The sequence below is a fragment of the Corvus cornix genome, chromosome 13 (genome assembly GCF_000738735.6).
Source record: "Corvus cornix cornix isolate S_Up_H32 chromosome 13, ASM73873v5, whole genome shotgun sequence".
Taxonomy (NCBI): Eukaryota; Metazoa; Chordata; class Aves; order Passeriformes; family Corvidae; genus Corvus; species Corvus cornix.
The window spans coordinates 5,438,269-5,465,567 of record NC_046343.1 but is presented as its reverse complement, the minus strand read 5'-3'; the positions used below and the strand labels follow the sequence as shown (position 1 = coordinate 5,465,567).

General features: G+C 43.1%; 1 protein-coding gene across 1 annotated transcript in view; it reads left to right on the top strand.

The window, feature by feature from the left end:
* The first annotated feature begins 1,939 nt into the window (after positions 1-1,939).
* The window catches only part of SGCD (sarcoglycan delta), a 308,053-nt gene continuing 282,693 nt past the window's right edge, over positions 1,940-27,299 (top strand). Inside the window, exon 1 of the mRNA XM_039559778.1 lies at positions 1,940-1,959. The gene's annotated coding sequence lies outside the window, so the exon portion shown is untranslated. The remainder of the gene's footprint in view (positions 1,960-27,299) is intronic.

Below are 27,299 nucleotides of genomic sequence, written 5' to 3'. Positions count from 1 at the left end.
TTTGTTGGTCTGGATTTTTCATCACTGTGGGCTGAGACCTTAGGGAAACATATTTTTTTTTATTGCTTTTTTCCGGTAACTAAATGGAATTAGCATTCCCTGCCATTGCTGGCCAACTGGATCCACTTGCAAATCAGTGCAAGCAAAGGACAACAACAGTTCTGAAGTACTAAAAAGGGAAAGTACTAAAATTAAAAGAATAACAGAAAAGAAAAGGAAGACCCATAGGTCAAATTTGTTGTTTGATAAACTAACTTGATAAAATTTACAGTGCTTGGTACTTGCCAGTTTTGCTGATGTGCTTTTGTTTTCTTTTGGTCTGTCAGATTTCTTCAATACTTTTTTTTTTTTTTTTTTGATCTGGAGATAAGATGAACACAGAAATTTTGCATATAATGTACAACTGGTGGAAGGAGTGCCTGTGTAGGGTTATATGGTGTACCCCCTGGGAACAGATTTTATGGACCTTTGATGAACCAAACCTGGCACGTTATTGGAATTTTAAGGGAAGGGAGGGTCCCAGGCTCATAAAGGGAAGGGAAGAGCAGCAAGTGGGCATGTGATGGAAAGTTCTCCTTGAACACAAGTTTAACCTGTCCTAGCAACCAGTAGTCAGTAGCTACTGAGATTATTGCAAACTCTTTCTACCTTAATACTGAGCTCCACAGTAAAACGTGGAAGGAAAGCGCTCATTGCCATCTACTAGAACCAAAGCATTTGCATATGGTTGCAAAACAACCAACTTTTTAGAGTAGACAAAAACCGTTTCCACTGATTCAGTCTCCAACACATGGAACTCCAAGGGAAAAGGAGCTGTGTTGCTGCTGGAGCCTTTGTACTACACCGGGTGGCCAAGCCCCTGCTGCCACTTGGCTGCTGGGCACAGTCTGCTTTGCTAAAAGGCTTTGGTAGGGAGAGGGATGGAAAGAAACAAGGAGGAAGAGGAAAAAATCAATTAAAAAAAGGAGGAAGAGAGAAAGCAGTATCCAAAGTAGGGCAGTGGAGTGTCTAGAGCACAAGTCTTATGAGGAGCTGGGGGTGTTTGGGCTGGAGAAAAGGAGGCTCACAAAAGATGTTATCGATTTCTACAACTACCTGAAAGGAGGCTGTAGCCAGGTGGGGCTTTGGCCTCACTTCCCAAGGAACAAGCAGTAAAGGGGGAACAGCCTCAAGTTGCAACAGGGCAGGTTTGATAGGATATTAGGAAAAAAATTCTTCACGAAAGGGATCGTCAAGCACTTGACGAGATTGCCCAGGGAAGTGGTAGGGTCAGCATCCCTGGAGGTATTTAAGTGATGTGCAGATGTGGTACTTCGGGACATGGTTTAGTGGTGGGCTTGGTAGTGCTGGGGTAGTGGTCGGATTCGACGGTCTTGATCTTAAAGGTTTTTTCCAACCTGAACGACTCTGTGATTCTATGAAATGTAGGGTGGCTGAAAAAGGAAAAGGCGTCAGGAAAAAGGCGGTGGGAAAATGGGAGGGAATGGCGAGAAGGGGAAAAATGAGGAAAGGGAAGAACAGTGGGGTGAGAAGGGAGAAAAAGGAAAAAAGTAGGATGAAAGAAAAAAGGAATAGAAGGGGAGGGAGGGAAAGGAGGAGGAAAAAAAAACCCCACATCTGGGGCGGCAGCGACGCTCCCGCCGTGCGGTGCCGGTGCCGCGGGTGCGGCGGGCGGAGGCGCGGGCGGGCAGGGCCGGGGCGGGCAGGGCCGGGGCGGGCACGGCCGGGGCGGGCACAGCCGGGGCGGGCACAGCCGGGTGGGCACAGCCGGCCGGCCCCGCCTCTCCGCGCCCCCCGCGGGCCGGGGCGCCGCGGCCGCGTGTCGGGGGCGGCGCGGCTGCTGCGCCGCGGCTCGAGCAGCGCCGCGCCCCCGCTGCCGGAGCAGCCGCTCCGCCGCCGGCCCCGCGCTCCGCCGGCATGATCTCCTGAGGGGCCGAGCCCGCCCGCGCCCCCGCCCCGGTGAGTGCCAGCACGGGCGGGCCGGCCGGTGCTGCCCGGCCCCGCGCTCGGACTTGGCGGAGTTTCGGGCTCTGGCCGGCGCTGCCCTTCGCGGGGGGACGCGGCCCTTCGGGTGCCCCCCGCGCATCCCTCCTTCGCATCGCTTCTTCGCATCCCTCCCTCGCAGCGCGGTGGCTCCGTGTTGGCATTCCCGGAGGGAAAAGTGTCTCTTGGCAGCGGGCGGACGCTGCCCGGCCCTCCGGAAGGCTCGGCCGAGCTTTGTGGGAGATGCTCAGTGTCTGAGGGGGGGCGAACGGACTCCTGGAAGTGGCTCTCGGGCTGGGGCTGCCGCTGCGGGGCCGGCCGCAGCTGCCGGGCTGAATGTTAACAGCGGGCGTGTGGGGGGGGGCTGCGGAGAGGGGCTCCGGCACCTGCGAGCAGCAGGTGAAAACGGGCACAAATCGGGCTGAATCAGGGAAAAGCTGTGGGAGCCGCGGGGGATGCGGCGGGGATCGCGGGCCAACAGGTGCGTTGGGCGCAGCTGCTTTGGCACCGGCGGCGTTTCCTTCATCCCGGGCGGGTCCCGTGGAGCCGCTGCCCGTGGTCGGTGCCGCGGGCGGGTCCCGGCAGCTGCGCCGGACCCGCGGGGCTGAGCGCGGCTGCGGAGCGGGGCGGTGGGAGCCCTGCGGGATGCGGACTCGGAGGTGCGAGGTGCTTCTTACAGGTGAGACTGAAGCTCCGGTGCTTCCTGCATGGATTGGCGTTTTGCCCCCGCTGGGGAAATGTATCCCGTAATGCAAACTTTCAAAGAAAAGTAAGGGATTTTGAATGAGATGCTTCTTTCCCCTGGTGTTGCAGAATTTCGCAGGGTTGTCGGTTGTTGACGATGCACTTTGATTTTTGGTGGTCCTCTTAGGGAGTAGCTAATGTAGAAGATGCCTTTTGGTCTGCAGTGTTAAGAGTGTTTGTTGAAGTGTCTTTGCTTTAGCATTTGTGAATTTCAGGTATGAAATGTAGTAGGGAAAAAAAAGTCTGGTATAAATATATATCAGACTATGAAAGGGTATGAAGCCCATGGAGCTAAGTGCTTCCTCTTAAGTCAACTTTTAAAACAGCTTCTCCCTGGGCAGTAATTCACATTTTTCAAGGGGAGAAAGGATGGGTGAAATTGATTTGTTCAAATTAAGTCAAAATGAATTGCTTAATATTCAGAGGAGTTGATAAATGAACTATTAAATCAACACTTGCATAGCGTTTCAATGAAAAGAAAAATGAACAACTCTCCATTGTGTGCTGGGCAGAATAGGTCAGCCAGTGACGTTGCTACATCAGTGTGCTGAAATGAGTCCTCCTCTTGCTAACAGATGTGTTTGCTTGGTGACATTCCATAGGCATGGGAACGAGCTTTTGTGCCCCGTGTGATAGGGATCAGCATCTGCTGTAAATGACCATAATTGTCCCAGCCTCATCTCGAAGGAGAGAAACCTTAGTTAGGTTTCATTTGGCATAAATTAGCATAATTTTATTGACTTCTTGTGTTGATGTATATCTGTTGAGAATATGCTCCTGTATTTCAAGCTATGTTTTTGTGTTGTTCCTCCCCCAAGGAAGAGCTATATTTTTGAATGCCAGTTTGAGGAAGAAATTATACTGATAAATGGAAAAATAAGGGTCATTATTTTGAAACAAGGCTGACAAGATTCCTTGTAGTAAAAGCTGTTTTCAGAGCATCACCTCTCAGCAATACAGAATGTGAACCTTGTTTCCAAAACCTTTTATTAGCATAGGTACAAGTGTTGCAATAATCTTCTTGCCACAGAAAAATTACCTTTGTCTTTGCCCCTTGAAGTCCTTGAAATTCTTGTGTTGGAATGCACTGAGGATGTTGACTGTATCCTTACTGTGCCTTCTGGAAACTTCCAACACTTGGAAGAGTCATGGACTATACGCCCCTGATGTTTTTCAGTTGCACCTCTTTGCTTTTCAGGTAGCTTAGAATAGCTAATTTTGCTTAAAGCTTTTAAAACTGAAGAAGTGACAGCTCTTCTGGTTTGTGCATGTAAACTGAGTATTACAAAGGGGAAATTATGGAGTGAGTTTTTTGTGGTTTTTTTTTTTAATGCTCAAGAGAAGCTGATTATCCAGGCTCCCGCTGAAGGTGGGATTGTAAATTGACTTAGGACTTGAGAAAGCTCCCTGCCTACAGGTCGTTTGGCTGAGAGAGAGAGCTGGTGTGCAGACCTTCAGACAGGCAGGGGCATTTATTCAGGTGTTTATAATTAAATAGGAGTGTGTTATATAACGTGGTGCTGTTTATTTTGGGTGATGTGTTTAGACCCAATAGTCCTGCACAGATCCTTTGGGTGATGGGTTAAGAGGAGCTGCTTGAATGGATGGGGGGCTTTTGTGATGAAGCAGATGGACAAGTAGGTGTGTTTTCCTCATGGGAGAGGAGGTTCTGGATCTGGAAATGCCTTTAGATAGTGCCTGATGGTGGTGTGCATTTTTCAGATGTTTTGCTGTTTTTAAAGGCCAGGGTAGCTGCAGGTATTTTTGTGCACCGGCAGTGTCCTGTTTCATGTAGTTTTCATTTGCTTTTATTTGTCCTCAGAAATAAAAGAAGTAAGAAAGTTTTTCTGAAAACCTATTGTGCCTTGTAAGGTTATCCTGCTGTTTCTGTTTTCTTGCTTACTATTTTTCTCTGAAATCATAATGTGTTCCTTTAGGTCTTTTGATAAAGACTTTAACTCGAGCTTACTGGAAAATGGTTACTCTATGCTGAGGGAGTGCTGGCATCTTACTGACTTATTTTGGGAATACTGGAGAAAAATATACAGGATTCACTTTCATTGATTAAATCCTCCGGGGCAATCTTCTAACACTGCAGTTCTCTAGGTGAAAAATTAACTTTCTTCATTGTCTGCTCCTGCTTTTATTTCATTTGTGCGAATCCCAGGCTCTGTTACCAGTTTACATGAAATCCCTTAGGTGTGCTTGGAGTAGAAAGTATCTCAGTGAAAAAGCTCACACACACTATCAGTCTCTGAGTCCATTTGTCTCTGGCCACCACCAGATGCCTCGATCCCATTGGCCCCACAACAGTCACAGAGGATTTGCACCAGCCCATGGTTCCTTCACCTGTGAAATGTGTCCTGAGTGATTGTAAAAAAAAAAAAATAATTAACAGCTACCTTGATGCTTTTCCAGAGGTTTGGGTGAGATAGCACTTTAGGTGCAGCTTAATGATAAACTTTGATTTATGAGGTAACTGAAAATGTTTGTATTGTTGGATGTGGAGTGAAAGCATAGGAGCTTTCTGCATTTCATCTGCAGCTTTTCCAGCACAACGTACAGCTAACAGCTTGTCTCTCATTGATTTTAACAACAGATTTCTGCTGAATATGCCTGGAGTAGTTTGAAAACATCTTAACTTTTTTGGGGGCAGTAGGTTACTAAACACCATAAAGAACTTTGTGATGTCTGCTAAGATAACCTTGAAAAATCTTAGGTTTTAGCTACTTTTGACATACTCCCCGTGCCTGGGTTTAAGACGGATCCTTTGGGAAGGCTGCTATTTTTTTAAATTTTGAGGCTAAATGTTTAAAAGAAGCAGAAGAAAGCTTTCCCCCACCCACTGATCAAGGGCTGGTATGACTCCTGTATCTGTGTGTTTTCCCTGTGAATTCTTTGCTTTCTTCCTCTCTACTTCCATCAGCTGCTCTCAGTAACAAGTCACGTCAGGTGAGCTGTATCTGACTTGTTTGGAACGGGTTCAAAAGGATCCCATTGACATTACCAGGCAATGGGTCACGCTTGAAATCTTGCCATTCTGGTGTTAAGCCTTTTCTTTCATTTTCTTCACCCGCACCTTGATTTCTGACATATTTTTAGCTGCTGTTCTGTTGAATTTGGATAGAGCTAGTGAAAAGGGATGTGGTATTGGGTTGTTTTTCATTTTTTTTGTCTTTGAGAAATAGGGGATTTTATTTTTCACTGAAGATGGAGCCCTAGGGTGATTATCTGCTCCTCTGCTTAGCAAGGAAGGATAGTGGTTCTTCATGGAGGTGAAAACTTCCTAAAATTTCAGCACTGCCATTCAATTTAACCCTAGAATCTGATACAGAGATTGGAGCTCTGCTATTTTTATTTTTTGATTTAATGATGCTTTTAAGATTGCGGTCCTGCACAGAAAGCTCCCTGAATCTAATGCATTGCAAAGTGGTAAGCTGGTAGTGTTGGGTTATGGCAATATACTTATTATTTCCCCTCTTGGTCTGAAGGGCACCGTAGGGTTTGTTGGGTTGTGTGCTGGAGAATTACCATGAATGCAGAAGAGCAGTGCTGGGACCACATCCAGGGCTGTGTTGCCCACTGCTGGGATGAGCCAAGATTTGCTGTGATGGCCCCAGCAGATGAAATGCTGCTGTAGTGGCTTCACCTGCGCCTTGCATGGAAGCCATGTGAGCAGCTAGTCTCATTTCTTCTTTGGCAGTGTGGCCGCAAGGGGAAACTATTTAATTAAAAAGCTTCCTTCTTTCTCCAGGGGTTTCCCTAGTCGGTCACCGGCTGAGGTTTTGGTTTCCCCATGGCAGCAGATGCTTTCACCAGGAGTTGAGCCGCGGTGTCGGCAGCCCCAGCCTGGCTCGGTTCACATCTCTGTGGGCAAGGAGGGAGCAGGAGGCTGAGCACATCTCTCTGCCTGTTTCTTACTTTTTTTTGCTGTTAGCCTGAGAAATAAAGTTTGTTCCTGTGTAATCCTGACACGACTGAAGAACCTCTTGCTGCAGGCAGCTCTGTCTCTCTCTGTAGTGCTTGGATTGCTCAGCAGAGGGAGAAGAGACCATAATGCTGAAGGCACCCAGAAACAGCCAGAGCCACATTTCTTTGACAGACAGCAGGGAGAAGAGTCCCAAAGCCTCCCTCCCGGCTTGTTTTTTTTCTTTTCCCTTCGTGTTTTGAGGCTCAGAGCTAAGCTGTGATTTTTCACCTCTTGATCAAAAGTAGCTGCCTCAATGTGTAGGTTAATGGACTCTTTCAGAAGGCAGAGTGGGTGACTGTGATAGAAAAGATGAGTCCAAATCCAAGAAGCAGCATACTGGAAAAATCTCATACATCCAAGCATTTCCTAAATATTCAGGAGCTTTCCTAAATATTTATGAAGAAATGTTGGAGTTGACCTTTAGTGACTGAAGCTTTACAACACATCCAGAGATAAACAAAACAAAACCAAACCCTTTGAATTAGTTGCAATTGAAGCAGCAAGTAAAGCCCATGACTCATCTCCAGGTCAGATTTTTAACTGTCTTAAATCACTGCAGCTCCATTACTTTCCTGGGCACTGTGCCAGTGCTGCCACTGGCTGGAGGGCTGGCCTGCTATTTTTGGGGGGGCAGATGAAGTTTGAGTAGAAGATTGTGACAAAGTTTTGTGGGGTTTTGGTTGGTTGGTTTTATTTGATTTTTTTTTTTTTTTTTTGAGGATGGGAAAGGTATTTGTTTAAGGAACACAACCTGTGTTTCAGGCTAATAGACAGCATTGCTCAGTAGAGATTTGCTCCCCTGTAGCATACTTTGAGGAAATCCAGAAGAATTAGACATTTATTTTTTCTCAGCGATGTCAGTTTAATGTGATAAGAAAACAGCTGCTAAAATGCTGCCAGATGAAAGCAGGATGCTAAGCACGAAAGGGAAAAAACCCAATGGGAAGTTCCTGCAATTTGATAGAACAAGGCAGCGTTGTGGAGACCTGGCTCGTTCCCTGTTGAGGGTGATGTGGTCAGCTTTGGGGCTGTGCTCTTCAGAGCAGAGAGTATTAGTGCTCTTATAGTGCTTCAGTCAATGAGGTGCCATTTACTGAGGGGTTTAGGAGGTGGAGCAGATTAAGCTGTTGGCCCTGGTAGAGGCAGCTGAAGTAGAGCAGGCTCCAAACTTTCCCCTGCACGATCAAGGGGCACGACCTGACTCTGCACTGGGCACTTCCTAACTACATGTGTTCTCTTAAAGCATAAGCAAAGAGTTCACAGAGGGTGATGATAAGGGTCTTAACTCTCTTTTAGACAGAGAAATGTGCCCAACAGGCAAATGTGGAATGTGCTATTAGGAAAGCAAAAGGAGCATTGTTGAGAGGTGCTGGTGACCCAGGGAGGACAAGTCAGTGAAGGCTTTCCCATGCTCTGCCGTGGAATTCAAACCAAAAACCAGCTCTGGGTTTATTTTCAACGTTCTTACCTGCCCTTCAAACCAGTTCTGAAGGGCCTGTGTTCCATCCCTGTCAGAGACCAGGCTCCAGCCTTGATTCCAGCCAAGCTGTGCCAGGCCCTACCTGCACGGGCTGCTCGTGCTCTGCTCAGGGCAGGCAGAGGGGTGGCCCAATGGAGCTGATGCTGTTTAACAGCCCAAGAAACACCTCTCTCCTGAGGAGAGTTTGTCTCTGCTGGATAATGAGCTCTGTTTCACTCAGGACTGAGTTGCTGTTGTAGGGATCAGAGGGAAGCACAAATGAGGATGCAGCACTGGGCACTTCCTACAGCCTCTCCTCTACATAGCAAAGAGCTAATTAACTGAGAGCCTCTCTGAGCTGTTGGGCTGCTGCAGGCCTGGCTTCCTTTACAAGAATCTTGTGCAGTTTGTCTTGCTCCAGTAACTTTTTGAAGTCTTTCAAAACGGTGCATTGCAGCAACGCCCCAGCTTTTGCTCTTTTAGGCTTTTGCAAGTGTGACATCTGATAGTGGAGCCAGGCAGCAAAGCTTCAGCTGAAGGGAGAGTTGTTCATGTACAAAATGGATAGCACAGCCATGGCTTGGGGTATGAGAGCCTTTCCATGACTTACAGAATAACCTGCCAATGTCTCTGTTCATATTTGAAGTACAAAATCGTTTATGCAGAAAGCATAAACTTTTTTTTTGAGTGTCAGCATGGGCAGCCTCTCTCCTCTCGCAACTTATTTTATGGCTATAAATGGGATGTAAGTGGATTTTCTGCCTTGTACTATCTGTCTGAAGGAAGATAAAATTCACTGTTGTTACTGTCGTGCTCAGGTAAAACAGTAACCCTGAATTTTAGCAGTTTTACCGTACCAAGTTCACAGGTACTGCAACTTTAAAAATTTATTTTTTAGTATACATGACTTCTGGATGAAGTGAAGCCAAAATAATGTTTAAAGCGAGAATTTACCTTACTTAACCTGCTACTTTTTTTTCAGTGAGATCACAGAAGAATCATAGCCCTTACAGGGTACAGCTCAGTTTCCTGTTTGCACATCGCTCCTGAAGAGCTGAATTATTTTGCAGTATTTTATAGAGCTTGCACTAGTGGTTTGCAGGAAATCATAAGCTCTATTTCTGTTTCGGTATGGGCACTGGGAAATCCACTTTTATCTATTCCTGGTTACCAGTGTGCTGCAAAAGGCTTGCCTTGCAGGTACTGAAACATGATTAATTTTGGGGGGGTAATGATGAAAGTGCAGTGCTTTGATAGGTTGATTATTTTATGCTCTGCCAGAAATGGATACTTAAAAGGAGATACTAGATCTGAATGAGATATTCAAGAGCCAGTTACTGTTTTGAGTTAGCTAATAGGGAATAGGCCAATCCTACTGCCCCTGGTGTCAGTGAAAACACTGAGAGTCAAGTCAGGCATGCAGTAATTAATTACCTACAGATGATGGTTTTTGAAGGTGTGAATAAAAGATTGCAAGTGTTGGTTGAATTGTTTGAAAAATAAATCTGTCAGATGTTTTTCTTTTTTTCTTCCCCTGTTTTCTTTGTTCCCCTTCTTTCTGTCTGACTTCAGCAGTGGATCTGTTTGCCTGCTGAACAACAGGTACTTCTACATTCCTCTGCCCAGGTCAGTGGATCTGACAGATGTGGCCCTTATGCAGGCTGATGTTATACACCACTGCATGTTTAATTTCACTATTTGAAAGTGATCTTGAAGGTGGGTATTTTGTTGGTTTAGGGAAAAAGCACCTACACACTGACCCCTGAGTGTTACAATAATGAAGTTTTCTGGAAATGGGTATTTCCTGAAAGAGCTTTGTGAAGTCAGAGGTGAATGATTTTAAGTATCATGTTTAACAGCTGTCTTATTACTGACATGGAGGATATTACAGTTATTATAGTTGAGTCAGAAATTGAAAAATGGTGCACTTAAACTTCTCCATTGTTCTTATTTTCAACAGCACTGTTATGAGCTGCCTTCACTGAAAAGTTGAAGGGGGGTGTAGTGCCTGTGAGGCTGAACTGGTATTTGTGGGAATAGTTGAATCTTTTGAAAAATAATACAAAACATGGAAGCTTGGTAAACAGCAGAAGTGTTTCTTACATGATTTTGTGAATTAATAGTTTCTATGTAGGAGTTTCTGCAGCATCAGAATGTTCAGCAAGCCAGGATTTTTGTCATTCTATTGTATTTTTGGTTCATAGAGAAAAACAGGCATTAAGAGCTATGGGGAGATTCAAGAATTGGGTCAAAAATGATTTCTGCAAATTTTACATCCTGGGCAGTTGGTGGTTACTCATGAACATGCTGTGAAAAGCTGTGGTGGGTGTGGAAATTATGCTTTCGGAGATTGGCTCAAGAGATGAATGTGTTGCTGATGTAACAGAGCAACTGCCTCACCTGGCTGGCTCCATCCTTACCTATTGTTTTTCCAGGAAAAGGAGAGTGGATTTTCAGGTGGGAAAAGGCTGTTTTATCGTTAAGGACACAAAACCCCTTGGTCTTCATGTGCTTCTTGTGCTAAGCTAGAGTGTGCTTACAGGGATCAAAATACTTCTTTTTTGGCCCTTCTGTTTTCCTTCACTTACAGGAAGCTTCTGATTGCTTAAATTTTCCTTTTCACCCAGTTTGGACCTGAATCTTTGACCTAAACCAGCATAAATTGTCTAATGGACCCAGGGTGCTCCAACCCAACCTGAGCATATTATTTGGTATTTTAGATGTTCAGTGCTGTGCTTAGTACTCCCTGTGTATACTCTTTATATAAAAAAGTTGCTTTTTCCCCCAGCTTGTGGAGGAAAAAACCAGAATGTGCAGCTTTTCAGATGGAAATAGAAAATGCAGTGTTCAGCTAGCTTGAACTGGTCCTTTTTGGGACAAGAGATGGCTCTGGAGAGTGTTTTTTTTCTTCTAACTTATGAAGCAATTTGCGTCTAATCTACTCCATAATTTCAAGCCTTGTATGATATTTCCCATTTGTTACCCTAATAAGACCAAAGGTAAAATTTTATAGCACATTGTGAGCTGAATGGTCAACGTCTTATTAAATATCTTTGCTTCCAGGGCAGATGGAAATGAGAGAAATCTCTTGCAGATTGCAGCCCAATTAATACAATTTATCTAAACATGCTCTGGCTTGTCCTGCTAACGCTTCACAGGAAAGTAGAAATTGTCCTTTCTGTGTGTTCTACCTCACAAGAAAATAAGAACAAGGTGGTCAGACAAAAGGCTCACATAGGCCAGCATCCTGTGTGTGGTATGGATCAGACCTGGATGGACTGGCTCTTCTTCAAGCTGTGGAGTTCCAAGGTACTCCTACTTCTGATGCACTCTTAGCAAAGTAAAGCTTTTCACTGCTCAGAAATAATTTTGGTCTTCTGATCCATCACAGCTGCGTGTCTTCATAAGATTTCTTTTAAAGATGACATAAGCAGAAATAGACACATTTTTAAAATGCAGATAAATCATGAGTTTCTGACATAGTATTTTGTATTTCAGCCTTGATACCTTTCCCTAGAAGTTCCAAAATTATTTGCTTATTATTTTTGGGTTGCTGCTGAGCTGATGTTTCCAGAAAGCTGTCTGTAGTGACTACATCTCTTTTCTGCTTTAGAACAGCTAATTCAGAGCCCGTCAGTCTGTGTGGACAGTATTACTCCTTTATTTCAGCGCAATATTTTGCTTTATTAACATTTAATTTATGCTGTCATTTTGCTGTCCAGTCACAGTGTCTTGAGACTCTTCTGCAGCTTTCATGTCAGCTCTAATTTTGCCTACTCTTAATTGTTCTGTTTTCTCAGTGTAGTTTGGCATTTCATTACCTCCCTGCCCCCTTCTCAGATCAGTAACTGGTATTTGGACCATTACAGGTCTTAGCAGATGCTGAGGTGATGTGTTAACAGCCTCTTATTGTTGTGACAAATGATTTATTATCTGCTTTATTTATTTTTTTTTTTTTTTTTTTTTGTTGATGATCCATAAGATGCCCTTGTTTTCTATCCCATCATAGCTTACCTTTTTTAAGGCTCTTCTTGAGATTCCTTGAGACTCTTTGGTGAAGGGTTTGGGAAAAGCCCTGTGTACTGCATCCGCCACCTGCATGTCCCTGCAGATCATGTCCCCTTATTCCATGTGCTTGTTAACTCCTTCAGGGAATTCTGATGGATTTGTTGTGCATGACTGCTCTCTGCAAAATATCTGACTCTTCCCAGGTATATAATGCACACACTCATTCAGTTCTTTATTATATTTTCTATCAATTCTTCTTGTATTGAAGTTAAACTCAGTGGTCTGTATCTTTGAACGTTTGGCTTTTTAATGAGAAGTTCAGCTGTGGGAAGACAATGAAAGAAGTGGAGTATGTTTTGCGTGGTATTTTGTGGGTATTGTGTTCTTTGGGGGGTTCTGTCCCACTCTGAACTGTAACATTACAGCTTTGTTCAGAGCTGTGGGGTCAGGATGAGAAATCATGGAAGCAATGCTTGGGCATCACTGACACATCACCACGGTGTTATCATGTTCACTGCATGACGCTGCCAAATTTTACCATGAAAATTTCCAAAGGGGCACCCTGGGGTTTACAAGATCGACTTTATCAATGGTGATAAGCTTTAATCTATTTATTGCAAGGAATAAATCGAACAGTAGAACTAATGTTGTCTGAAATCAAATGCTGTATTACAGTTCTAAGCTTTTCTTGTATATACAATTATCAAGACATAGGGCTGTCTGTGTGCCCAGAAAAGGAACTTTAATTTCAAATTTTAAAGATTCCAGAAATAAATTTACAAGTTGAGAAGATACTTTTGTTTTACTTTCTGTGTCTGTGTTCATTGCTCTACAAAACCCTAACAGAATGCCATTATTGCAGGCTTCTGACGCCAGCATTTGTCACTAGCCTTGTATTGAAACTCTGTTTTATAGAAAATTTAATATTAGAAGCTTATCTATATTCTCAGCAGTAGAATCTGAAATATATATATGAAGTCTTGTAATGAAAAGCAGTGGGAGAAAGCTACAGCCCTTGTAAATACCCACTGTGGGAAGGGCTGGCTGGCTTTCCTGAATCCTTTTTGTTGGTCTCTCCTGAAGCACCAGGTCATGGTGGGTACCTGTGATCTTATGTGCTGGGACTCAGATAGCTGTCAGTCCTCCCCAGTGTGGCAGCAGAAAGCATTTACTCACTAAATTGTTATCTTGTTCACCAAAGGCTAGGGAAAGTCTTGTCCAGGGGTTACAGGACTGTCAGGTGTAGATCAGCATGGTCTCCAAATTTTGTCTCATCAAGAATTTTCTCTCTGGTCCCCTATGGTGACCTTGCACTTAAAGGGGTCATTTGTTGTAGAAGAATGTGCTATCCTCTTAATGAGGAAACCTGGGCTACCTGTTTTGTGAGTGAGCAGATTTTGAGCTCACTCAAAATTCATGTAATAGCCTCAAAATCTTGTGATAAAACTGAAACAGCCAGTCAGTGCAGGACCTGGGCATAAAATTAAATGAAAATTCCACTTAATTTTGTTGTTCTCCCTTCCATTCTGTCTGGGATTTGCTATGCTTCACTTGCAGTTAAAAGTGAAAAAGCTTTTGCCATTCATGGAGCAGCTGTGCTCTCAGTCCTGAGCCATCTTAGGGTGGTGGCACCTGAAAGAAATAAAATTTCTACCATTCCAGCCATTTGGTCCCGAGAAGGCAGAGCCCTGAGGAGCTCGACATGTTCTTTGACGTTGCTCTTGGTGGCAGGAGTAGTTTACAAGTGCAAACTGTCTGTGTTGCTGCCCTTGTGCTTTATCCCCGAAACTGAGAGGGTTGGCTCTGGTCACTCCTCGCTGTGCTGGGTCACTGTTTGTGCACCTCAGGCAGCCCACTGGCATTGCTCCTTGGGTCTTGCAGCACCTGAAATTCAAGTCTAGGTTTACTCCAAATAGGTGGCTGCTCCATGGGGCGTATTTCCAATCGCATACGCCTTAATCTGGTGACAATGAAAGATGATTTCATTTTTCCTCCACACACTCCTCTCACTAAGTTGCTTGAGCAAAATCATGTTTGTGCTCCTGTTTTCTCTCAGCACCTTAGAGGGAGTCATAGGTTTGTTTTAAGAGGACTCCCAAAGTCAGCCAGATGGAAAGAAAGTTAACAGAGGCAATTTTGGATCACAAGAAGTTCAGTTGAGCTCAAGATAGACGTGAACCTGCAATTGTCAGTGCACTATTTATGCCTCCAGCCAGCCAGTGTTGGCCTGCTCCATTTAATTTCAGAGCTAAGTGCTTGTCCTTATGCTGTATTTTATGATCACCCATACCGGTGACCACTGGTTTAATTGTCCCTTTGTAAGAGAGTGGAAATACTATGGGCAGGTGGAAATAAGGCCTGAAGTGTGACTCATTCCTGAGTGAGGTGAGTAAGCACGCTTCAGAGAAACAAGGTAGCAGCTCACGTGCTTCTGAGAAGGTCTAGAGCTGTGTGGGAGCTGAGAGGAAATTCCTGCTGCTCCATTCGTGGAGACTGAAGGAGCCCACTTTGTGTTAGCAGGGTTACTTGTGCAGACAGTTGATGGTGCTTGAGCCTTGCTGGTGCTGCAGTGACTTGGAAGGGTGACAGGTCCCAGAAGCATCAGCATCTCTGTGTGAAGAAACCCTCCAGCTTTCCTTCATCAGACTTGTGATCTCTTACAGAAAAATTTAAATGTTTCACTGGGGAGAAACCACTGAACTAATTTTCATCACCGCAGTGCCTTGATTTCCCACTTTGAATTGTGCAGGGCTGATGGCCGTGTGTGAGCACTTGCTCGTTCCAGGCTGCCCTGCCCAGCTGTTGGCAGGGCTGAGCAGTGCCCTGGCAGCTGCCTTGGCATGAGGTGTGTGGGATGTAAGCTGCTTTTTAAAGGTGCTGCATGAATATTCACTGTGTGCCAGGTGCTGGAAGGTGCCTTCGATCACATCTGATCTTGCTGGGTTTTCACTGCTCTTGTGTAAATAAAAAATCGTTGCTTCAGGATTTTACACAGCAGGGCTGATATTGGCAGTGGTACCTTGTTAAAATGAAGGAGGGTCTGTCTCACTACAGATAATGTGAGCCCAACCTGCATCTTCTGCCTTTGTGACAATATACTGCACCAGATAAAAACCCAGTGAGAGTTCTGTGCAAGTTCAGAACTTTAATACTGTTTCTCAAGAACTGAGAGTGTTTGTTACTTGGAGAGAAGTGAGAATTTTATATTTGCTTTCTTTTTAATTGTACAGTAATGTAAGAGTTGTTTCCAAGGATAGACATGCCGAGGACAGAAACAAGGAATTATGAAATCTGATTGATGACTGTTTTTTACAATGTGATTTGCATCAATGTTCTCTGGTTTTGTTTCCACACATCCTGTCAGCAAGAAGTTTGCTTTGTTCATGTTTATGTCAAATATGTGTCTTTGTCTGTATTATTTTTAGAGGCTGAAAGATCAAGTATATGAATACAATGTGCTGCAGATATAAGTGTATAATTTATGCTTGTGGATGGTTCAGGGTATCGTGTACTTTCGTAACAGCATTGCCCTCTTCAAAAATGAGACAAAACTCTTGAGACTGTTGTCACTACAGTTAAGCAAGAATTAAAAGCAGTATTTGGTGTCTAAATCCCTGTAGCATTTACTGAAAGCAGCATGGCCAATAGCTGTAGACACATCCAAGTTCAGGTATCTAATCTGGGAGCCGCAAGGCCACATACAGTCACCAGAGCTGCCATGGGGTGATTCAAAGCTCTGAATTTAGAGCCTGATTCGCTCCTCTTGACTATGTGAGAAATTGAGTTTCTTGACTTAATGTTTAAATTAGCTGCCTAGATTGAAGTGATTCTCTGCCTCTCCTCTCTGCTTGCCTTTTGCTGTTTCCTGATTACTTTCTCTTGTTTTTAATTTTTTCTCTTTGAAAATTATCTAGTTAGTGATAATGGATGTAGATAGTGGATTGAAGTGATGGAAGATATACCTGAGGAAACTGAGAATGGAAGCACTTTCCTCTTTATTGAAATAATGCATCTTGTTTCCATTTTGAGCCTTGGTAGGTCTGGCTTTGATTTTCAGACACTGGAACCCTACTAGGTGAGGGAGCCCTGTAGCAGGGGATGTACTTTCCATGTGCAGGAGCTAACTAGCTGTAATTAGGTTCTTTCTTCACCTTTTCACTCATAAATTAAATATTCTTAATTACTCTTTTTTTTTCCCAGGCATTTCATTCTGGTTAACAACCAAGGATGGTAATACTATTAAGCTGTTGCAGCCTCAGTGTATTTCTATAACCATTGTGCCAGTGCTCTGCACTAGTGGTGTACCTAGAAAATATGGGAGAGGTGGGGTGAACTTTAGGTGTAGGGACGCTACAGAACTCCTTGTAGTGTTACGATTTGAGAGGGGGTGGGGGTTGGTGGACATCTGGTGTTGATGGTGCGTTGAAGAGAAGTCCCCAGGGCTGTGGGGTCAGTGACTGCAAGAAGCCCCAAAGGGGAAAACAGAGCACTTGCCACAGGAAAGGCAGCTGGAGGGAGGGAGGAAGTTTCCTTCACACAGTAGTTTCCTCTTAATTTTTGTCTTTTTTGTCTTGCTGGTGTCATTGAGACACTTCCTGGAGAGAAGAAAGAAATGGAGAAAGATATACGTTGATTTTTTTTTTTTTTTTTTTTTTTTTACAGGCTTTTTTGGTCATTCCACAAAAGCCAGAATTGTTTTTGCTGTGTATAACTGAGATTTAGTAATGCTGTTGTTTTTGGCTTGCCGGCTGGAGAGACCCAGGAGGGAGTAGCTCCTCTGCCCCGGCCTACCTCTGCAGCCTGGGCTCTTTTCCCAAGGCAGGAATACTTTTCTGGTTATCCCATTCTCAGTAACAGCTCAGCTCATCTTCTTTTTGCAAAGACAAGAGTTCCTTTTCTGTCACACTCATTTATTTTGAGTAGAGACAGTGAAATCCCAATCTTCTTTTGTGTTTCCATCGGACTGGATGACAGAGCCATCATGTTTGGGGAAAGGAGGCGCTCAGATAAAGCAGCTCTGGGTTCCTGTGCCTGAATTCCCCCCTGCACAGTGCTCTGTCCTCTGCGGTGGAGACACAAGTGTGTAAGGAGGCAAAGTAAAGATTGCTGAGCAGGCTGCAAACTGAGCAAACCATTTCTTAGTTTCCTGCCTTTCTGTTTCCTCCCCAAATGGTAAAAAGGCATGGAACAAGCCATGTGGAAACTGATTTGCATTTCCATTAAAACCAGATAAAAACAGAAGTGAAAGTTAGTATGCAGCTTTTTAGCGAAGCTGAGAGAATAACAGCATTGCCATTAGGATCACAGAAAATAGAGGTCAGCACACCAAAAATATTGGGATGTCAAGTAAGTGAAAGTTACGCAGAAGATGACCAGTCCATCCTCTGCTTCACTTTCTGTTTGCATCCTGGCTTGTGCAATTTGCAAGAGTTTTTTTTAGCTATTTGCTTGGGTTTTAATTTTTTTTTGTTGTTGTTGCTTTTTAAACTCATCTAGGTCAGAAATACGGTGCATTCCCTTCAAAAAGTTTTTGCTAAGCATGCTTGGTGTTTAGTGAATAATAATGATCAATATCAGAAAATTAAATCCAAGAGTTGTCTGTTTCTTGTCTAATTAACCGGGAGAATTATCTCCCCGTGTTACAGCCCTCTCAAGCAGGATGAGTGAGGTGCCCATGTAGCTTTAGTAATAACGTGCTACAAGCAGCTCAGAACATGTTTTGATGGCTCTTTAGTATTTTGGATCAGTAATACTTTTTTGGCTGCATCGAATGTGGGGAATGCATAATCTTTTGGAGGAGCCAATTAAAATAATGACTTGGATGGCAAGTTCCTCTCCTTTTTCCTCCTGTGTATGGCTGTACCCTTCCCATCAAAGAAGTTGTATCTTAATTGGCAATCCCCCTGCATCTGCTCACTCTGTCACCCCCTACAGAGAGGCTCAGTGCTTAATTAAAAGGAGTTTGTGTTTGTTTATCTCTGGAATTGCACTTGTGCTTTTGTAGAGATTTCAAAGGCAGATGTGTTTATTGAGACCCTGCTAAGTAATTAATCCTGTAATATTATTAGGTTGGGCTGAGTTCACAGGAGATGACAAGAAACCCCAAAGTTGCCAAACTTAATATGGGTGTTGGAGAGGGACCCTCCAGAGGAGCCAGTCCTCCTCCTGTGAGGGTGACATAACCCCCATGAAATGTGGTGGTTTTGCTGCACCATTCTTCCAGTGTGCTTCTCCTTCTGAAGGAGTGGCTGTTTCTGGAAGTGGCAGGGTAAATCTGTCATCAGAGAAACTTTAATTTGTGGCTACTCAAATGAGATTTACATAGGGGAATGTTTTCTAATAATGAAAAATACTGAAATCAGCAACTCATTTCTTCTAAGCCTGTAGTTTTATAACAGTCTCAGGCCCTTTGGAGTTATGTCTCGTCTTTAAGTCTCTAAATTACTTGCAGAGGACTGCATACTTTTGTCATCACGGTTTTTGTTAAAATCACCGCTGAAGTGCAGTGGGATCCCCTGAGACAAATGTGAAGTTCTTCACTTGGCTTCAGATACCAGTGGTCTGGAAAATACTGCTTTTCATTTTAAGAGAAAATGAGTTGAATGAGGTTTTTGGGAGCAGCCTTTTCCCAATGCCATGGCTTTTTGCTACTTCATATCCTTCCTCTTGTTCTGCCCAAAGGAAGGCACATTGCCAGGGATCCACTGGCTGGACTTTGGGAACTGCTTAGAGAGCACAGTCATCCTGCCAGGCTCCTGCTAGGATTGGACTGACCTTGAGCTGGGAAGGCTGCTCTGTTACCCACATCTTGCCCATCTCTTCTCAGGCCAGATTCTGCTGAGGGGTTCAGCTTCTGCCATGCCAGACATTCTATGGCTTCAGCCCTCTGTGAAGCTGAAGGGTGTTAGTATTTCACACCACTTGGATTTAGAAGATGCTTAAAAGCAGAAGATAAAATGTCTAATCATTCTGAATTGGGTTTCTTCCCCCTCTTTTTCTTTCCCCTGCCGGTTGCTTGTTTGCCAAGGCTGAAATAAAGGCAGTGATGGCACAGTTGTGACTGGTGGCAGTGGCACATACATATTTCATAAACTCATAAGGGACAGTGTTGGAGTTTATCTTGCATGAAACAATGCTGACATCTCATGATTGGAACCATGCTACATAGATGGGCAAGGAGTAGTCGTGCATAGCTGTGACTGCTCTGGCACGGTTTGAAATGTGGGCAAAGTTAGAAATGTCATTTGAATAGAAAGCTGCTGGTATTTGGGACTGACTCAGTGATGTCCTTTCACAATGACTTGCAGGGCACTTGGCACAAAGCTGTGGTTTAGTCCCTTCTAGACTTTGGCAGTAATGGACCACGAGCACAGCACGCTCAAGGGGACAACAACAAAAAGAAATAGTGAAATTGAATTTATGCTGGTGGTATGGGCCAGAAATAAAGCTGCTGCATAGATTAGTGAGAGTTGTAGTACTTACTCTACCTCCACTGGTTCATTAAATACAATGAATCTAAGCAAAAAAGGTCGCTCCCCTGCTTTCCCTTAAGTTCAGAGTGATCTTGCTAAAATGGTCCTATATTGAGCTCTCTGGTGTGTGGTAGGAGCAGGGATTGGAGCATAAAGTAGAAAGTATTTAGATATGATGTACTGTAAGCTGCATTTCTGCTCCCCTGAGCCAGAGAATTTAACTGCATGCCTAATGTAGTTAGTGCAGAGGCAAATCAGTCCCTTGCTGTGCTCACTTGGGTGGGGGAGGAGGAAGTCAGAAATCAAAACATGAATTGCCTGAAATTTTGGTGGTATTTTCAGTTTCATTTTTTGTTTGATTCCTAGGAATTGGGGGGGGGAGAGGGTGTAAAGAGAAGCTCTTCTGGAGTGAAAGTGCTATAAAAGGAATAGGAAACCATTGAACAAATGGATTTTCTGTTTGCTTTATGCGCTCTGCTTTTCAGTTCCATTAGGACACATTGGACTCATGAAGGTGACCAGCGAAATTGTCTTGACAAAGATTTCTGCAAGGAGATGAAAATAAATAAGTTAGCAAAGAGTGACTGGAAAGACCCTACCAATTACCAGTTCTTCAACCTCCTTACTTAATTTTCTTGTGAGCTAATATGATAGGAGGAGGAGGAACACACCTTCATCGGAATGCTGCACAGGAGAACAGGGTTGCTATTAAAAGCCCAATAATGACTTGTATCGGTTTATGCAGATTTGCTCTGCTGGGTTACTCTGTGCCTGGCACTTGGCAAAGCACAGATAACATTTAAATCAGGCAGTAAGTGTAATTAAGTACTACCCTTCAGCGCATCTCTCCTTTTAAGACATTTTTATACACCGTGATTTAGAATATGACAATTGGGTGAGATTAAAGCAGCAAATTGTGCCTATAAAACAAGCCCTGAGAATAGCAAGGGACTGTAAAATTTTATAAAGGGGAATACAGCACATGTCTCCAATCCGATAAAACTTTTGTGAGCTGGGAGATTAACTGTGAAATACAAATAAGATGATACAGTATGCGTAGCATTCAGATTGTAAATTACTTGTTATTGTAACAACTTATTCCTTCTACCCAGAAGATTTCTTACATAACTTTTCCAGAAAATCTCGCCATGTGACTGATTCATTAACTATTACGAGGTGTGGAGAGAAGGTAGGAAGTCAGGCAGCAGCATTGTCCCTGTAGGGAAAGCAGTGGTGTAAATGTAGTGCAAAAGCTCATCTGTGCTGAAACACATGCAGTGAAGCTTGTGATTGGTTTCTTCCTCAGCTTCAATGGAGTTGTATTTGCAAAAAAAAACCACCAAAACCTTACCTTATTTCAAATCCTTAATAAGACCCATTGGAAGGTTTTCCTGGGGAACAAAAGTGTTGTTTTACGTGAGAAGTCTAAAAAGTTGTTTTCTGTGGGGCTTAACTGTGGCTGGCTGGTTGGGTTCTGCTGCACTTTGAGTGCATCTGAGCATCTTCATCAGCTTCACTTGGGCATACCCGAAAGAAAAGGCTGTGAGCCTTTTAGAAACTTCTTACTTAATTTGTAGCTCTCAAACCTCGTGGACCACAAGTCACCTCAACACATCACACCGAGGTTGTCACTGATAGCAGGTGAAAGGCAGTGACCCTGTGGTATCACTGGTCCCAGAGGCTTCTGCTATTCATCAACTGTTGTGTTATGGCATTGCCCTTCACAGTCTTATTGATCTCACATAGTCTCCTTTTCCATTCACACTAATCCTCCCTCATTCAGTCTGGCAATGCTTTTTTTAGATTTTTAAAATTGATTTCTTAATTGCCCTTAATTGATAACTTCATTGTCCTTTATTAAGAGCCACAGAGCCTGAAGATATTCAGCTTAAATGTCTGGTGAAGGCATGCAGAACTCAAAAGCCTGCTCATTTCTTCCCAGCTGTATTAGCTGTAGAGAGAAATTGTGTTGCATTGAGCCCATTGCATGTCAGTCACGTTAAAAGGAAGATTGTGCATGTGGAACAGGGAGGAGGATGATGGCTGGATTTCTTACTGTCTAATATTCTCTGACCACCTTTGCTCTGCATAAAAGAACCCAAACAACTTCATGACACTTAGTTTTAATGATGTATTATATAAGGAAATACTAAAACTGGAAGGAGAGGTTTGAATTATTCTGGAGGAGAGTATTACATTTCAGTAATAGGACAGTTGGGTTTTAAAGGCTGAGCATCACTGCATTATGAACAAAATATAAGGCCAAGCCACGGACAAATAGCAGAGTGACAGAGAAAATGGAGAAGAAATAAGTGGGAGCCTCTGGTAAAAATGCAGCTGCAGGGGCAGCCAAGAATTTTGGGGGCACATGTCATGTTCAGCCCTTGTTTTGATAGGGGGGATGTTTATATATGTGTTGCTTTTATGTGTGACTTCCTTTTGACTTTTGGATTTATTATTCATAAATAATATGTGCCATATTTATGTTTGAGATTGTTTTGATATTGTTAGGGAGATGTCAATACTTCTGAATCAACATTAAAAACATTCTGGTTTATAGAAATGTTGACCTTTTCTTCTTGCTTGGTTTGAAAAGTCAGTTCAAAATGGCAAGATTTTGCACAGAATGGAAATTCCCTTTTCTGTGGGAGGCAGATACAGCCAAAACAGGTGCTCTTGTCCCACCACTGGTCTCATCTTTCATCATACCTTGTTTTCCTGGGGAAGATGGGAATTTGCTTCTCCAAATCCTGTTGCTGCTGGATATCCAGGAAGGTCCTGGGTGGGTTCACTGCTGCAGCTGCTGCTGCAGTTCCCTCAAATCGCACCATCAGTGTCTTGCTGAATCAAACCAGAACAGTTAAAACATTTCAAAACATCTGTAGGAAGTCATTAGCATAGAAAAGACTTTTGCAAATGGAAGTCCCAAATGTTCTAGGCAGTGTTCTGACAAGCTGTCAGTGAGCAGCGTGTCTCTCCTGATCCCGGTGGGAAGGCAGCTGCCTCTCGCACCCCTGCACCACGGCTGGGTCTCATTTCACACTGGATCTGATCCATCTTGGCCTCCTAAATCTGCCCAGCAGCCGAGTTCATAGCTCATTGAATTGATGCTCAGGTAAGTTTTTCCCCACGTGGTGACATTGATACCAATTTTTGCCCATCCCGGTGTCCACAGTTCTTTGCTTTCTTTGTTTGAGTGGTATGAACGCACAGCCTTTCATTAGGCGTGTTCTAATGGAAGCTTTTGGTGATAGCAAACTGGTCTTTGGGATTTTGCCTCTACTGTTCATATGTTTGTTGGTGCCTATGGTCCGTACCAGAGAATTACCCAGCTCACAGTGAACTTCAGGATGAGCTGAACCACAACTGAAACTGCAGTCTGAGAGTTGCCTGCGCTGACTTGCTTGACTGGGACCAGAATCCTGTAGTATTTAATTTTTTTCTCTATTTTTACCCAGGTTTTGCTGATAACCTCCTGTTGTTTAATCTACCTTTCAGAAGCATCAGCTTAATTTTTTGCATAAGAACTTGTAGGGAGTTAGCACAGAAACTAGTGGCATATTTGTTCTATTTGGGATGTGAAGGGCCTCATCTCAAAATTTGATCTATAAGCTGTATTTGACTTATCTGTATACTTTAGTATTAAGATTTGTTTTCTTATTTGAATTGGTTTATAATTGGTCTATTGGGATGGCTGTGCTTGTTGATTAAAAGCCAAAAAAAGCAAAATAATGCATTTTCTTCTCAAAGTAATGCTTATTTTTAAACTTTACATTTAAAGGTCCTGAGAGTGAACAAAATGGGCAGAGGTTAAATATAGTGAATTGCTCTGCTTTAACTTTGGGGAAAATGTGCAGTGTTAGGAATGCCAGTGTTCCACCTCAGGTGGGGATTTGTAGGTCCAACCCTGTTGACATTAATGGGCGTTAAGCAAGCAAATCTGCTGCTCATAGGTGGGGAAAATGGAGCTATTAACTGAGACTGCTGCTCAGCGATGCAAATGGTTATTTTCAGCTTTCCTGAGCAAGCATGTGAGCACTTCTGTGTTTGGGAATACTTTTTAATACTACTCAGCTGCGTTGCTGCTCTGATTGTGACTCCTGTTTGGGCTGAAGAGTTAAATTAAATGCATGAGGGGTGTCCTGTGTCAGCTGGGCCATATGTGGAGATACCACATTACTTATCCTCTACTACATCAGAGGAGCTTCTGACTTGTGAGTGATGGACTGATTGAAACTCCACAGTGCTGATGTGTGGGACTGCACCCCAAGTAGCTTTTCCTGCTGCCCTGAAGCCGTCCCCCCCTCAAAGTTGTTTCATGGCTTCTTGAAGCAGTTGTATTGCTTGAGGATAGACTTGGGAAGTGATGGTTCTGAAAAAGTCAGTGTCAAATTGTCTAGCATGGTCATTCCTATACATATAGCAGTGATTTGTCAGGGATTCTTGCTTAATTAAGTTAGATCAAGCATAACTATTATATTATTTTAAAAATTTAAGAGGATTAAGACTAAAAATACTGATGGCTCAGGTGTTCTTTGGCTGAAAAGCCAACAGCTAATGTGATTTGTCATTGTGAGCTGCACTTGTTTCATACAAATCATTTTTAGTCTTTCATTCTCTGTAACACTGTAGGTTTTGGCAGGTTTTTATCCTTTGAGATATTTCTGCATTAAATAATGTATTCCATTAAAACTGGAATAGTTTGTGTAGCTTGGTTAATAGTTGATTTGTGGATTAGGTAAATAGGTACAGGAAGTACACATGAGCCATGGTATAAAGTCAAACTTAAGGAAGAAGTTACTCCATTTTGAGATCTGTGCTTTGAAAGCTTCTGCATTAAACGTTTGTGCCTCTCCCCAGCCCAGGAAAAAACATTTCATGTTTGTGGGGGTTTTTTGTTTTTTATTTTTTTTTTCTCCCAAAGTATCATGTGATGGTGGAGATGAAATTTTTTCTGAGTAATTCCCTTTACTGTCTGCATTTCAGTGATAAAACCTCTACTCAGTGCTAGCTTGTGAATCCATTGAAGTCACCAATAAATCATTTCTTTTAAATATCTACTTTATTACTTAACGGTCGTGCTAAGACTGAATTCTGTAATCATATAAAAAACATCTGTTTCTGGGGAGAACAATGGCAGCAAAATGTGCTGCTGGATCTTCTCTTCAGGACTCGATGCTGCTGTTCGGGACTGGATTCAGAGGAAGGAAAGGAAGCACAAATGAGTATGGTATTTGCATCCTTAATAGTCTGCTTTTCTATCTTACTAAATAAGAGAAGTCAAATGTTAGTTGAGGTATTATGATATTACCGTGTATTACCTACCTACCACTACAAATTAAAGTGATATTGTTGTTCTCTCATCTCTTTTGAAGAAGCTGTGTTTGGAAATATGGGTCATTAAAAGCCCAGAAAGTAATCCAACAACCCAGACAAGTGTTTTGGCACACTTGGGTTTCCTGGATTTTATTAACGCTAGTTGTTACCTATCATATGAAGACAAAGTTATTTTTACCTTGGAATCTCTGATGAACAAATCATGGACTAACTCAGCAGTGCTGGGTTAATGGCTGGACTTGATCATCTTAAGGGTCTTCTGCCACGTAAAGGATTCTGTATCTGTTTCAAATGAGTCCCTCTTTAAACGACTTTCCCGTAAGATTGAAGGCAAACAGCAGTAGGTGTGGAGAAGCATTGGCCCACTATCTCCTGTGCAGTTTTTCTGAAAAAACATCCTTGTTACGTGCAAGCAAAGCATCATCATCTTGTACCTTTTTACATTTGAACACCTTTATGCAGCTATGTCTGGGCAATGAGACTTGGGTGGAGAGAAGAAATAAAGTACATCTCATCTCAGAGAAGCCTTGGAATGTGAGATGATGGAAGACGGATTACGTGTATTGGGAGAAAGAAAGCTCAGTGGAAGGTCATTTTGGAGTTTACAGCAGTGACATCAAACCTGAAGGAGGAAATTCCTTCTTGTGCTGTGTGCTTGCTCCTCAGTCTGTGCCTCTCTGAAGAGCCATCTGGCAGAGTGAGCATCATCTGGGTGTCTCTGCAGGTCTTATGTGCCATCGAGAGAGAGCCACTAGCATAGGACCAATATTGAAAGCCTCAGCAGTATGGATGGCTCAGATGGGTTTCCTGCCTGGAGAAGTCTGAGAGAAGAGTGCAGCAGGTTATCTGTTTTGTCGCTAAGCCATACTTATTTCCTGTGTGGAGGTGTATTTCATAATCTTCAGCTGAAATGTGAAGTAAAACTGCACCTACGGTTGGTTCAAAGTAAATGGTTATTTATTATCATCATCACTGCACTAGGGCTGAGTGGTCAACATTTGGTTAAAAAAATCCTCTCCTGGATGTGTTGAAGACTGAGTCAGTCTAGCAAAAGCCTTAGTGTGTCTGTACTTAATTCCGAATCAAACAGACCAAACTATTCCTTCTTCTCTTTATCAGTGTTGCTATAAATTAAATGAGTTGTTCTTGTCTAATCGTTGGTGCACACAGGCATCAGGTGTTCTTCCTCCTCATCTTAGTCACTTTACACATTTGATGGTGGTTCTTTCATGCTTTCCTGGTCTTCTCTTTTCTATGCTGCTTGTTTGGTTAATTGTTTCATTTAACATGAACTAGCATGTTGGTGTGTTTGGAGTGCCTTCTGCTGTGCTTTCTGTGGTTTGACCCTATCTGTTTGATGAGCAGTACATGAAACGGAACACTGTGTGCCATCCAAAGTTGCCTCAGTGCTTAGGAGATGTTTTGACATGAAACATGGCTTAGATGACTCCTGTGTAGTGTTTGTGGTAGTAGCACTTTAAAAAAGTGTGATCCTAAGCACTGCGAAGAATTTGAGCTGTAGTAGTCCAAAGGCACAATATTGCACATTCTTTAGGCAGGAGAGGGTCCCCAGAAACTTAAACCTCAGGTGGGAGGTTGGGTATGTCTTTTAAATCCAAGTACCTGTATGTTTTACTCAATACAGAAAAACTCACTGGGCAGTTCGGCTGTTGGGTTTATAATTTCCACTTGAGCCAGAACATGGTGTTCTAAAACACATCCACCCTCTGCTTAAACCAATGCCATGAAGAAACATTTCCAAAAGGAGCCTTTAAAAAAAGGGGAGGGGACGACATCCCATCCTTGCTGTTATTCAGAGCCTGTCTGTACCCTGTGGGGTTGCTCAGGACAACCGGCAGTGTGTTAGCAACTACACCGATCATAAACTGAAGAGAAATGGACATTCTTGAGCCAAGAGAGCAGAACTGCAAGTATGTTTATTTTCAGAGGGATCATAATGCCAACTGGCAGAGCAAACTTGGCTAGGTGAAGGGTCTGGTGCGGCTGCAATAAAACACAAGGATACTGAATTTAGCAAAGGAGCAACAGGAATTATCACTGCTATTGTTTCTGGGGAGTACAGATGCAGTCTGGCATTTTATCAGCATAATCTTAGTTTCAACTTCATGAATAAAATTTAATATAGGGAGCTTGGAATAGCTGGTGCTGGATTTATACTCAGAGTGCAGGTACATTTAATTTCAGTAAGTACATTGTGCTCCTCCTCATCATTTGTGTAATTTGAATGTTAACTGTTATTTAGCCATCAGGTTTAGATCTTTCATAGAATTTCTCTGGCATAAATTATATGTTATGATATTTTCTT